The following is a 15,204-nucleotide window of genomic DNA, read 5'->3' on the forward strand; positions in this document are numbered from 1 at the left end:
GAAATCATACATGTTTCCGTTCTCTTGGCCAATGGTAACACAAGGTCTGGCACTTCTTCTATTTCGTCGTTACATTACACTTGTAATTTATTCCATAATGGAATATGTAACAGAAGTGATGGATGCCAAGCGGCAGGGTGTGAGGAAAGCCCTTAATAGCCAGCGAGTAGGTTTTCATTGTTTTTCTTCATCTGGTTTCATCATCACAAGCCCCATTTCCATGTGCTGTTTGGTTCGCATGGCTAAACACATGAAAACATGAGTTTGTTGTGTAGTCATGGGTTAAAATGATGTATGAAAGTAAAAAAACAAATGCACCAACATCATCAATATAGGAAAAGAACCAACGCAAACCATTGTACTAGATCGCTTAGTATGGATAGGCTGCCAATATTCTCAATAGTGCAAGTCCAGTTTACGTGGGACGCTCCACTGCCAAGAACGATAATCTTTTATGCTTCATAAGACGATTTCACCCGATGAAGAACGTTTTGCTTGTTCATCAGGTGATCGGCGGCCTGTTTGCACGGCAAGATGATTGTGAAATAAGCGTTTTTAACAAAACTCGTTCACGATGGAAATGCCCCTTAATTTACCTGAAGAGTCATACAGTGGGGCAAAAAAGTATTTAGTCAGTGAGCAATAGTGCAAGTTCCACCACTTAAAAAGATGAGAGGCGTCTGTAATTTACATCATAGGTAGACCTCAACTATGGGAGACAAACTGAGAAAAAAAAATCCAGAAAATCACATTGTCTGTTTTTTTTTTTCATTTTATTTGCATATTATGGTGGAAAATAAGTATTTGGTCAGAAACAAAATTTCATCTCAATACTTTGTGATATATCCTTTGTTGGCAATGACAGAGGTCAAACGTTTTCTGTAAGTCTTCACAAGGTTGCCACACACTGTTGTTGGTATGTTGGCCCATTCCTCCATGCAGATCTCCTCTAGAGCAGTGATGTTTTTGGCTTTTCGCTTGGCAACACGGACTTTCAACTCCCTCCAAAGGTTTTCTATAGGGTTGAGATCTGGAGACTGGCTAGGCCACTCCAGGACCTTGAAATGCTTCTTACGAAGCCACTCCTTCGTTGCCCTGGCGGTGTGCTATGGATCATTGTCATGTTGAAAGACCCAGCCACGTTTCATATTCAATGCCCTTGCTGATGGAAGGAGGTTTGCACTCAAAATCTCACGATACATGGCCCCATTCATTCTTTCATGTACCCGGATCAGTCGTCCTGGCCCCTTTGCAGAGAAACAGCCCCAAAGCATGATGTTTCCACCACCATGCTTTACAGTAGGTATGGTGTTTGATGGATGCAACTCAGTATTCTTTTTCCTCCAAACACGACAAGTTGTGTTTCTACCAAACAGTTCCAGTTTGGTTTCATCAGACCATAGGACATTCTCCCAAAACTCCTCTGGATCATCCAAATGCTCTCTAGCAAACTTCAGACGGGCCCAGACATGTACAGGCTTAAGCAGTGGGACACGTCTGGCACTGCAGGATCTGAGTCCATGGTGGCGTAGTGTGTTACTTATGGTAGGCCTTGTTACATTGGTCCCAGCTCTCTGCAGTTCATTCACTAGGTCCCCCCGCGTGGTTCTGGGATTTTTGCTCACCGTTCTTGTGATCATTCTGACCCCACGGGGTGGGATTTTGCGTGGAGCACCAGATCGAGGGAGATTATCAGTGGTCTTGTATGTCTTCCATTTTCTAATTATGCTCCCACAGTTGATTTCTTCACTCCAAGCTGGTTGGCTATTGCAGATTCAGTCTTCCCAGCCTGGTGCAGGGCTACAATTTTGTTTCTGGTGTCCTTTGACAGCTCTTTGGTCTTCACCATAGTGGAGTTTGGAGTCAGACTGTTTGAGGGTGTGCACAGGTGTCTTTTTATACTGATAACAAGTTTAAACAGGTGCCATTACTACAGGTAATGAGTGGAGGAAAGAGGAGACTCTTAAAGAAAAAGTTACAGGTCTGTGAGAGCCAGAAATCTTGATTGCTTGTTTCTGACCAAATACTTATTTTCCACCATAATATGCAAATAAATGAAAAAAAAACAGACAATGTGATTTTCTGGATTTTTTTTTCTCAGTTTGTCTCCCATAGTTGAGGTCTACCTATGATGTAAATTACAGACGCCTCTCATCTTTTTAAGTGGTGGAACTTGCACTATTGCTGACTGACTAAATACTTTATTGCCCCACTGTATACTTAACTTGGTACACTGTTTGTAATTGAAGTAACAGGCAGGGGCACCATGGGGGGTGCAGAAGTAGTAGTTGTACCTAGACTCTGGGGCATGAGAGGCCCTTTGCCATAAATGCTACATGGCACATGGTGGATGAGAGCCCTGATAAAAAAAAAAAAGTTGCATTGTGACCCAGGAGTCTCAAATTTTCTTTCTGTTAACCAGTGTTATTTAAAGTCTCCCATACGCATTAGTGCAATGTAGACAAGAACCCCCAAGATTTTGGGAAAAGCTTCACAGATTATATATACTGGGTATAGGGAGTCTCGTGACTCTCCTCTGACAGATGATGTCAGGGTAAAGAAGGGACAGGTATGGTGAAATCTATGCCTGATTATTCTTGAGGACTACCCATCAGAAGAGATATCTTCTCCCGGACCTATTCTGAATATATGCATGCTCTGCTCAGTTGAATGTGTATGGCAGAGTTCAAAAAGTTAATTTTTGACAGTTATCTTAAGTGCATGGTCACCTTTTGAGTCTATTTTAGCTTCCTAAAAAACTGGATTGCCCAGTTTGGATTTTGCATGTTATCTTGTATTTTTTTCTTAACTCTGGATACAAGATTGTGTCATTGTCTGACAGCCATTTACCAGTGTTGCTAAATGACCTTTTGAATAGAGATGAGCGAATATATGAGCTAGCGCCGAATCGGAATTTGCCATATTGGTACCCTACCCGTGTCGAATTTATGTCTGACAATCGTTTCCGAACATACTCATCTCTACTACCACTGACTCCAATGGCGCTCAGCTATGTTAGGCGAATATTGCAAATACAATATTCACCGACGATCACAATCTGAACCGAATATTGAAAAATTCGCTCAACTCTGCTTTTGAATACCAGAGTGAAGATATCTTTCAGCTTCTACTATCATGGGCATTTTATTGGGATCTGCCATGTAGACACAATAAAGGAAACCATGTTGTTCGGGCTGATCTACTCTCCACCCAGCTGCTTTTTCTAGAAACTGGTGAGATCATTACGAAATTAGTCGTGGTTCAACCTAGAAAGTGTCTGTTTCCGCCGCACTTAGGTGGTGTCAGCTTAAAACCTCCATTTAGTTATGTAAGGAGCCAGAAGAAGGGAGCGATTGTTGTATATAATACAGAGAATTCAATTATTAGAAAACACTTGACAATGAATGGGTCATAGTAGAGCAGAAGAAAGAAGTAATCCTTTAAGCCTATTAAAAATTAAGATAAATTAACTAGAATACTGATTTACACATTATCGGATATAAAAAATAATAAAATCCCTTATACTCCTATAAAGGATATCTTTCACGTCTCAGCTAGAGTCTCCTGGACTGAATTGAATCTTCAAGCTTGTGTTCCCTCTGAACAAACGCAGGTTCCTCAATGTTGTGTGTATTAATCCACATCTGCAAGCGCTGGACAAACAACCTTTTCAACCTGATGGACCAGTAACCTGCCCCGAGCACAATCTGCAGAGACCAGCGTCATGTTTCATCTAGCCTTCAGTAATCTAGCCCTGTACTTACAATTCCTGGATGAGAAGTCTGTAAAACTTGCTCGTGTTTAGTCGTCATCTATTGTGTTTACGGGCTAATAGTCATATAAAATGCTGCGACATTACACTTTTACAATGTGAAGCTTTCCCTTTCTTAAGGGCTTGTTTACACTTCGTGACGACGGATAGGCTACAAATTTGCCAATTGGTGGTCGTTGAGTAGTCTATTTAGACAGGCCGACCGCGCTTCTTTTATAGGTCATTCTGTGCACTTAGTCACTGTTCTCGGCAGCATAGGTCCGGTTTACACAATGTGCTGCCGAGAGAAGTAATTTTTAGAAAACCATGTTGTACTTGCTCATTAGGTGATTGGCAGCCTCTTTACACTGGCCGATTATCGGAAAACAGGTTTGGCTAGGAATGCTTATTCACAATAGGCCAGTGGAAATGAACCCTAAAAAAACCCCCCAAAAAACAGAAGTGGAGGACTTAAGCAGTTCACTACAAAATGGCCACCTGGGAACATGTTGGGCACTGGGGTCATGCCGTATGGTTTATATTTGTATTTTGTGCATTTTTTTTAGGATAGGTGAAGTTGAGAAGAAGGGCCTGTACATGGACTGTGAATACGGTAGGCTGGGCAGTTGCTGTAATGTCAATTATTTCTATAGTAAAAGACATAGTATTGTTACAGAGAACAATTATTCTCATTTTACTTTCACGCCTCAGGCGGTCTGCTTAGATTTTGATAACCTTTATCCAACTTTGCACAAAAAATGATTTGTTTTTCGAGCCTTCGAAAACTGAATAAGCCATTGTATAACATCGTTCTTCTTTATTAGGAAGGTCCCTGTTGCAACACAATTATGTAGATGTCAACCCTGCTAAATATACATATACTTATGCTAAGGAGAGGTTAAGTTCTGCCTTAAGGGAACAAAGTCAGGCTGAAACTATCTTCTTCCTTTTAGGCTACCATTATGGCAGTGATCTTCTCAAACAGCGCTGTGCTGGTACAAAGTAAACAGTTGGTTTACCATCTGGTACATCATTACCTTTATGTGACACATCTTTCGGTATAGTCACTTTGACTATTTACCCGCAAAGGAAAAAATAATATCCACAATTGGCTTTACTTTTAGCTTTGCACAATTTCTTCAAGACAAAAACATTGTATCTGGATATAGTTGCATATGGACGCAATATGGAAGGACACCCGAGAAAAATGATTTTTATAGCTCTCGCTTTGTTGACCTATAATTACTTAATTGAATCTAGATTGGAATGATAACAATAGTGAACAAGAGCTGTGGTTTTTGATGGTAAAGGCATAGTAAAAAAAAAAATATTGGGCTGCCCGAGAAAAACCTGTCTGAGAGATTCTGGCTAAGAACTTGTCTCTCTCTCTGATGTAGGACCCTTTTACGTAGTCTTGCCGTTTATCGATCTGCGGTCGTTTAAATGCCTGTTCACACAGGCATACCAAAGTAAGCAATGCGATTGCAGACTGACAATCACCTGATAAATAAGCAAAATGATAATTGTTTTCATCAGAACATCGTCTGGGGGAAACAGGACTCAAATTGCCGAGAACCATGGCAGCCTACGTGCGCTAAGTGATCTATTCTAGATAGCTCAGTATAATCCTTTATTTTGGTCTGGTAAATGTATACCGATCAGCGGTCATATCATGCCCCTAGTTGTTCCTATTAAAGGGACCCATATTCTCATAGGTAGCTAGAGATTTTGTATTTTTGTTGGCTGACCCAGTTGAGATTCACGTGATATGGCCAGGCATGGACTGGCCCAAAGAAGAACAGGTGACTGCCCCCCCCCCCCGGTTCGCCCCCAAATCCTTCTATAAGAGCAGTAGTTCAGTAGTTGGCACAAAAGATTTGATTCACTAAGTACAGGTACAATATTTACATGTAGCTGAAAAGGGGGCCCTCAGAGTCAATGTTACTGGTGGGCCCATGGAATTCCAGTCCTACAATGGATATGGCTGTAATCTGATAACTGGAAGACATGTGAATGGGATTGTAGAGGTTGGATTTTTCCCATAAGATAAGCCGTGCCAGTTATATTTTGCAGTCACGTTTTAACCTTCAGAGAAATACGTCTGACATTTTTGGCACTTTCCAATGACTATGCTACATTACAAAAGTATAGTCCAAAACAAACTTTTTGTTTGGGGGGAAACCTGTGCCTCATGGAGGCTCCATGGGGTGATTCATAGAGCACATATGAATCGGTGTTATGGACCTGCATTTTTAGACTTCGGGTGCTCGGGTATAAGGTCCATGTGCATCTTGTCCACTTACTGACTTGTGAATACTGAATGAGTGCCACCATTTATGTATAAAAAGATGGATATAGACATTAAATAGTAGATCGAATGATCGTTATTGCCTGTTAGTCATTGAGCCTGACCATATATTTTCAATGATAATTAGTGACGGACTAGAGACCTTTCTTGGAATGTTCTTTCAAAGTAAAATCACTTGTGGATGAAAGATTTGTTAAAGTAATGAAAATGTTTTGTCCAATAACAAGAATGCAAATGTGTCCAACATATTTCCAGACAGAAATGGTGTGTCATCCGTCAGCTAAAATGGTCGTCTACTGTATAATGCGAAACTGGGACAATGAGTGATTGTTCATCGGTTGAATGAACATTTGTTGTGTTGATGTCCCAAAACACATCACTCCTACATCAGCCAATATTGGATTTTTTTTAGCTGAAGATTCAGTCAGTCCTAAACATCTTCAGAAAAATAAAGACTCTAGCGCCCAAGGAGAATATGTGCTGCTGAAAGGAAAACGGGTCCTAGTGGCAAACCCGTGGAAAAAGGTAATCAGATAAAAATCCTCAGAAAATCAGAAAAATATCCAACAGGTGTTGTAGATGATTATATAAGTCAAAACAAAGACTCCTATGTTGTGGTTGAAATCGTCCATTTCGTTCAACTTTAACCTCCTGTGCGTGAGGTTCCTTACACCTGAAGAGCTGCTGAAACTCTTCCTGTAAGGGCTCGTTCACATGACCGCATTTTTGGTCCTACTGCTGACTGTGAAAAAAACGGACCGCACTCGGACCAATATAAGGGGTACTTCACACATAGCAAGATGTCACAGGTTTTGTGATGCAACAGCGACCTCGCCAGCAATCTCGCTACGTGTGACACATAGCGGCGACCGGTCCCCCGCTGCGATATCGCTGATCGTGCTCGAATGTCCTAGGCCATTTTTTGATCGTTGGTGTCCCGCTGGCCAACATGCATCGCTGTGTTTGACACCATAACCTCGTTGGCGACTCAGAACTCGCGTCTATCGAGGTCTGAGTCGTCAGAATAGCTGCTGTGTGACAAGGTCCCAACGACCGCCGAGGTCGTTATATGGATCTCCGCATCATTGCTGCGTCGTTGAGTAGATCTGCCTGTCTGACAGCTTATTAGCGATCACGTAGCGACGTACCAGCGATCCTTACCAGGTTGTATCGTTGTCGGTATCGCTGGAGCGTCGCTATGTGTAACAGTACCCTTATTCAGTAGGGCAGTCCAGAGGAGTGATTTTTTTTTTTTTTTTTTTTGTTGTTGTCACTGACCAAATCTGCATGTGAAAAAACATTTGGTATGTCATAGCTTCTTCCATAAATCGGATGAGACTCGCTCATTCAAGTCTATGGGTGCATAAAAAAATGGATGCAATTCTGTACTATAGGAAATGGTGTAAATAATTAATAGTTGCTAGTGGGAAAAAATTCATTGTAGGATTGTATATGGACTGCACACAGTCTGCACATGGGTGACTAGTAATAAAAACTTTTTTAATATACTCGTGTGAACTTTAGCATCTCAGTTGTGAAACTGCTGAAATTACTAGCTCTAATTCTAAACCTTCAACCTTGGATGATCGTAGCAAATTAAAGTCAAGTGGTATAAAAAAAAAAAAAAAAGTGTTCCACATAATCCGTGTTGAGCATTTACATACATTATGTGACTTTACTCGCTAAGCTGTTTTATATGAGTTTGTGGATATGGCTTTTTTTTAATTCATCGCTGTTTACCGAGGCAAATGGCCTACAAGCCGGATTACACAATTCACGTCCTTCACAAAGCATCTCCCCCAAGTTTCTATATGACCAAGGAGAAAGCTGAAAGATAAAGTTCTGTTTACAGATATAGCTTACAAAAGCCAAGTCTCCAGAGACGGTCAACAAACACAACCACCTGGGCACTTACATTCCGAAACGTTTCTTCCTTTCACCTTCTCACAAAAGAGGCTTTTGACTATTGTAACACACGGGCCTTTGTGCCTTTTGTGGTAGTCTGCTGAAGCATGTTGTGTGTTTGTGGAGGTGTGTGTATGTGTGTGCTTAGCGGTTGGAATGTGGGTTGGTTCTTACAATTAGAATTAATTGCCTCATTTTTCCTTCCATGCAGTTATGTTGGGGCATTACTACAAGTCTCCAATATAAACTTGTTCTTGGTATATGTGTCAGTGAACTGGAACAGTTCTTTCCATTGTGTCCTGACCGTGTAAATAATCAGTTCTTCAGCCGACAAATTGATTAACTCTCCGCCTCCCTTCGTCTTAATAAACCCGCGAAAGATCACTGAAATTCATCGTGTAAATTTTCCTTAAAACTTTATCAAATTGCAAACATTTTTGTATATTTTTTTCTTTTTAATATACCAAATGGCCCAGTTCATCAAGACTGGTGACAGTCTTGTTGAAATACAAGGAGCCAAATTAATTGAGAGCGACTTGTGCCTACGTGTGCCACATTTCTGCCGTATAAAACATCCTCACTTTGGATGACATGGATAGGCAAGTGTGTCCACACCATGTCGTTTCTCGACTTCTCCCCATTTCCCGTGATTCAAACTGGCACCAAAAACCACAAAAGTTGCAAAATTTTTGCACAGCTGTGAGTTGAGCAAAAATGTATCTGTTTAGCTTACTTATTTGTATAGCGCCATCATAATCTACAGCGCTTTACAGACACCATCATTGCTGCCCACATTAAGGATCATAATCTACATTCCCTATCCTATAACCCAAAAAGAAATAATAGGACACTGGTGCGTATCAAGTAAAAGAATAAAAGTCTTTATATGGCCAATTAATAAAAACATCAGACAAATTCGAATAAAAAGGAAGAATAAAAAAGGGGAGAAAAAGTGACACCGAAGTGCCACGTCCATACAGGAGGCACATAACACTTGGAGCGACAAAGCGTGAAACGAAAACTTGGAGAATCAAAAAAGGCTGTAAAACTGAGCAGCATTGAAAAGAAAATTCTTCATAATCCCTCAATAGGTCAATAGTAATGCAAAACAGTATATAATGGAGTATGAATCCTAATGAGCTCTATAAAGTGCTTGTGCAGAAAGTAAGAAAATCTAATTATACAGTGCTAATGAGGTAAATCAAACTTCAATTCTCAAAATAGTAAGTTATGCTAGGTTCACATTAGCGCTTGAGTCCGCAGCGTATGATCCGCATGCAAAAACGCACGCAAAACGCATGTTTACGCAGCGTTTTTTATGCGCATCATCTTACGCATGACAGAAAAAAAGCTGCTTGTGCATGCGTTTGTATGCGTTTACATTGTTTATGCGCATGCGTTCAATATAACATCAGACAAAAATGGGCGTGTCTCATGGGATTGCTATTTACATTTTGAAGAACGCATGCGTACGCATGTCCTTGCGTACCAATGTGCTCCCATACAGTAATGCGTTTTTTTTTATGCACTTATTCGCATATTTGACGGATTTTTGACGCCTCAAAAAAATGCAACATGTTGCATTCGCTGCGCCCCGCCGCACACCGCAAAGCGATGCATGCGTACGCAAAAGCATGCAAACACATGTCCCTGCGTACACCATGTTAAATATGTGTACGCATGACGCATGCGGATCTATGTAGATCAAACGCTGCGCAAAAAGACGCAAATGTGAAACCAGTCTTATAAGCATAAGCAAACAAGTACAAACAAAGCCCCATCATAGACACATGCGCATTATATAAACGGCAAGAGATTATAGTTATGACCTAAGAAGTTCAGCAGCCACCATAAGTGAAGATATAATACCAATCATTCCTGACTCCAAGCTAACGATATAAAGCGGAATAATCCCAGGTGTGCAACTTGATAGTGATGTGGATAAGTGGCCCCAACGCGCGTTTTGCTTTTGGCTTCCTTGGAGGGCGTTTGGCGTTTTCTGGGTAAAAGTTTGGTGAATCGGCCCTTAAGGTTATGTTTATTATTTAGTTATTTAGTATACGGTACTCATTTGTATAATGCCATCATATTCCCCATCACTACTTTATACAGACATCATCACTGTCCCCACTGGGGCTCACAATCTACATTCACTATTAGTAGGTCTTTGCAGTGTGGGAGAAAATCGGAGCACCCAGAGGAAACCCACACAAGCAAGTCGTGGTGTTTTTGGAGTTTCTTTTGTTTGCAGCCAAAACTTTCTCTCTTGACAGTAAAATCGCTGCAAATAAAATGTTTTCTTTTTTTGGTGCAGGTGACATGTGGTTTGACAACAGTACATTATTAAAGTTAGTTTTATACATCAAGAAAGCAGCACAAATGTTTTACTTTTTTCCAGTTTCTCATTACTTTCAAAGGGTAAACGCAGCAAAAACGCTGAAAGAATTGACATGCTGCAGATTTTCAAAAATGCAGGAGAATAAAAGCTGTGTGTGCATGAGATTTCTGAAATCTCAAGGCTTTAGCTAATATTGTAAAAGGCATCTTCTTTTGTGCACAAAAAAAATGCCACCAATAAAAAAAAAAAAAAAAAATTACCAAAACGTGTGAATGTAGCCCTAATCTGCAATTCATCTTATCAATATATGTTATTATTGGCCGAATAGTATTTTGGACGTTGTCTACTATTAACTGTTTGTAACTGTGACAATATACTCTCCATAGCTGTTGGTCACAAGCTTGTAAGTCCCCCATAGCTGGCTAAAAGATGGCTAATCCGGTAGCTATCTTGGCTGTTTCTCTGATACCCAGGTGCTCCCGCTCTGCGGAGTGCTTGTGTTCTTTAACTGAGGACTCCCGCAAGACATCTCTGCTGACGGCTTATCTCAGGGAGAGCAAAAGGATTGGCAGTCTGAAATTGGGCATGCTGTATTCATCTCTCCCCCTACTTCATCTGTCCGGGACCCCCACACACATTTAAACTATCAGCTGGACCCATCGATATTGGATAAAATCTGAACTGCCAATAGGTATGAAATGTGTATGGCTGGCTTTACGCTGCCAGCAGAACTCTAGAGATGTGCAAGGAACTTACTTTCCATAAGGGCAAGACCTCTAGGCAGGACAGCTCCATAATATGGCATCTAGATGAACATGCCAGTTTTGGATTCATACAGATTCTCGCCATCATTAGTTGGAATTGGTGGCATAGGGATATTTAAGTCCCGGACTGAGCGTTCTGGACCTGCGTAAAATATCTTTATTATACAGTACCTTTTTTGGCCATTAACAGACTAAATTTACCAGGATTTTAGCTAAAAAATCTGGACAGACCTGGGAAAAATCCAGCCGTCAGCTCTCTCTTTTCTGATTCTCTCATACATAAGGACACTCTGCTCGGCTGATCATTCCTCTCCAGTCTATGGGAGAGTGGCTGCCACAGTCATCGGCAGCAGCTTGTCTCTTCGCTGAACCAAAGGATTGAATTCCAACGGCCCGATCTTATATCCTCCCATATAATCTGTCAGGGGACAGTTTGGAGGCCCCAATACACATCAGATGGTCAGGAAATCCCTGGCGGGTCCAACCAACTTATATCTAATATGTAAGAGGGTCTTTACTCCATAGAAACCAAAGTAAACCATTAAAGTCATGTGTAAAGTACAGAGCAGATACCACTGAGAGATGCTGCATGTAAACTGAAGAAATGTACTTATCAGTAAATAGTATAAAGAATATCATTGTCGTCCCGAATTGTCTGATAATAGGTAATTCTTAGTGATGAGCGATCTTGCTGGGATAAGGTGGTATCTGAGCATGCTTGAGTGGCTTCGTCGTGCTCGAAAAATGTGTCGGCCTGTGTTAATGTGGCGCCCCTGAGGCTTCAGTCGCCAAAGAGGTACTGCACCTTCTCCTAAGGTGTAGTGCCCCACCATCCAGGTAAGGTGGGAACTCCTGACCACGCTCCACACCTGCATTCCACACACAGCATAGTTCAGTGGGGCCACCTAACAGCTTCAGGCTGGGGGTTAGCAGAGCACCCCTCGTGGAACCCTGCTTCGTAACACGAGATGTGCTGGGAGGCGGGTGGAGTGAGATGATACAAAAGAGTGGGAAGAGTGAGAGTTAGTGGGTTAGTTGGAGAGAGAGGGAGAAGAGTGAAGATGGGTGTCTGAAGGATGTGCTGCAGCAGGTCCCAGTGATCTGGGCTGCTGGCATGAGAAAGACCAGAGAAAGAGACTGATAAGATTGATAACCTAACCTTCCATAAGAGAGAGAGAACAGATCGGAACGAAGGAGAATAGAAGGACGGTGGGAAGCTGGTTGAAGAAAGATAGAGAACCCTTCCAGTCCAGAGCGCAAAGGCCGGGGCCCGGTCCCCGAGGTTGATTGGATCTTTATGTCCGGCAACAGACACCGGAGGAGTAGTGAGCGACTAACGCCTTGCTCCCATCATAGACTTGGAACACAACAGCAACTGAATAGAGAGCCAGGACGCAGTGAGGAGTCTCCGAAGCAGGCTACAGCTGTCTGTCATACAAGTAAAGACTAGGAACACCTAGAGAGGCATTCCAGGGTAACTATGTACTGGATTGCTTCGCACCTAAAGGCGCATTTGAGGAGTTGTTCAGTAAGGTACATATTGGCGGAGTGTGGAAGGGAGAATCCTATCCTGCCTGGAGGTTGGCTGGAGCCCTGACCTGGAGAACACAGTACGGAGGCAAGCGTGTGTGTGAACTGCAAACAGTGAGTAAAGCTTTGGAACCGCACACCCTGGTGTCCTCCAGTTATTCCAGCACTGCTACACCTGGGTAACAACATCTATACCATTCTGCACCTCTCCTCATCCATTGCACCTACACTGCCCTGGGACTACAGCTCCACCTCTGGGGAGCTACACCATCTTTGCTGCACCACACCATCAGTCCCAGCGGATCTGCATGCAGCGTTGGCTCAATATCTTACTTGCCAAACACCACGGGTGGCGTCACGAACTATTCTACCATTAACTACATCTACCCTGTTGCTTGGGCGCCCAGGGCCACGGACCGGGTCGCCGCTGCTGTGACACACCCCCCTGGCGCCGGCCAGGTGCCGAGTGCCCCGCAGTCCTGGGAGGGGCGACCCATTAATAAGGACTCATTCAGACATCTAATTTTTTTTGTAAGTTTTTATCCAATTCTTATCCATTGTTGATCTATGTGTCTGTTATTAGCGTTTGCTAAGCAAAAAAAAACCCCTCCAAGCTTCTCCTGCCCATTAAAAAGTGAAAAATGGACATCACTTGGATGAGCCACAAATGGTGTCAATGTTCTTCCCATTTATAAACTGTATCTGACACTAATAACAAACATGGACATATCTGTCTTTTCGTATTATTATTTTTTTCTCTCTTGCTCTGGTCTCGATTCGGTGATTATGCCAGAATTCTGGCATGAAACGCTCTGAAAAGTTGTAATATTATTGCACAAATTTTGCAATTTTTGGTCTTGCGTCACTTTTGGCCAGCTCCATCAAAATGGGCAAAGTGGAATGGGGACGGGGAGTGGCGACTCCTGCTTGCCGTGATATACTTTTGACACAAATCTTACTCCAGTCGTTGACTGGAGTAAGATTTGTGGCGAGGTGCATGCCCCTTTTAAGATGAACCTTATTCAAAAATTAATTAACATTCTATAAATGAAAAACTTGGATAGAACACTTGCGTGAAAATTGGATGTTTGATGCAAACCTTTCCATCACTGGTGCCATTTCGAGGGCTTGAAAACAGTTTGTACCATGTGCTGCCTATGACTATTGATTTCTAGTCATGGGCAGGAAAGATGTATATCTTTGTACCGTGTTAGCCAGTAGATAGAAAAATATTCAGGATTGAGAGTCCTCAGTAGTTGATACCTTTTAATGGCTAACTGAAAAGATGGTAATACATTGCAAGCTTTCGAGACTACTCAGGTCTCTTCATCAGCCTGATGAAGAGACCTGAGTAGTCTCGAAAGCTTGCAATGTATTACCATCTTTTCAGTTAGCCATTAAAAGGTATCAACTACTGAGGACTCTCAATCCTGAATATTTTTCTAGTCATGGGCAAGAACTTTAATTGTAAACTTACGAACTACTAAAGTAAACAGCAGCAAGAAAAAGTGACGACATTGTAGTGTTTATCGCAACTGTCTCAAATACTTGTACACGTGTATGGCAGAATGGATTTTTATACATTTCTAATAAGTCAGTCCTCTTGTTCTGGCTGAACTCGCTGCATTTTTAGCTTAGGGGCCTCTCTTTCTTTCTTTCTTTCGCTCTTCCCTTTTTTTTTTTTTTTTTTGTTCTTGTTGAGCTTTAGGTTAAGAAAAAAAATTGTTCATGTCAAGAAAGTTTAAAAAAAAAATGATTCCAGTCTGAGTAGTTGGCACAAGCCATAAATATGTTTTTATGGAGGCAGCAAGTTTCAGCAGGAGATTGTATAAAGGGAATGTTTGTGTAAGTGCAGTTTTTATAGGGGAGTGTTTATTTAAGTCTTCCATGGTAAAGGCGGGGGGCTTCAAGAGAGGTGTGTATACTGCCCTGCTCCTTCTGTATACCGCCGTGCCCCTTGTGTGTATACCGCGGTCTGCCCCACGTGTGTATACCGCCCTGCCCCACGTGTGTATGTCGCGGTCTGCCCCACTTCTGTGTATGTCGCTCTGCCCCTTCTGTGTATGTCGCTCTGCCCCTTCTGTGTATGTCGCTCTGCCCCTTCTGTGTATGTCGCCCTGCCCCTTCTGTGCATGCCGCCCCGCCCTTTCTGTGTATACCGCCCTGCCCCACGTGTGTATGTTGCAGTCTGCCCCACTTCTGTCTATGTCGCTCTGCCCCTTCTGTGTATGCCGCCCTGCCCCTTCTGTGTATGTCGCCCTGCCCCTTCTGTGTATGTCGCCCTGCCCCTTCTGTGTATGCCGCCCTGCCCCTTCTGTGTATGCCGCCCTGCCCCTTCTGTGTATGCCGCCCTGCCCCTTCTGTGTATGCCGCCCTGCCCCTTCTGTGTATGCCGCCCTGCCCCTTCTGTGTATGCCGCCCTGCCCCTTCAGTGTATGCCGCCCCGCTCCTGTGTATACCGCTCTGCCACTTCAGTGTATATCTACACGTGTACATATAGGTGCAACAGGAAAAAATGATTGTGTATTGTGAGAGAAACCCAAGCTTTAGCTGATGGGGAGGACTTGGCAGCAGTGACGCTTACATGGTGTTTTGTTATGTCCTTGAA

The 15,204-nt window shown here is 42.5% G+C and overlaps 1 protein-coding gene across 6 annotated transcripts in view; it reads left to right on the forward strand.

The window, feature by feature from the left end:
- FGFR2 (fibroblast growth factor receptor 2) overlaps positions 1–15,204 on the forward strand; it is a 107,835-nt gene that overhangs the window by 15,954 nt on the left and 76,677 nt on the right. The gene's annotated exons all lie outside the window — the stretch shown is intronic.

Source organism: Dendrobates tinctorius, unplaced genomic scaffold, assembly GCF_039654945.1.
Source record: "Dendrobates tinctorius isolate UK_male_01 unplaced genomic scaffold, ASM3965494v1 ptg000149l, whole genome shotgun sequence".
Taxonomy (NCBI): domain Eukaryota; kingdom Metazoa; phylum Chordata; class Amphibia; order Anura; family Dendrobatidae; genus Dendrobates; species Dendrobates tinctorius.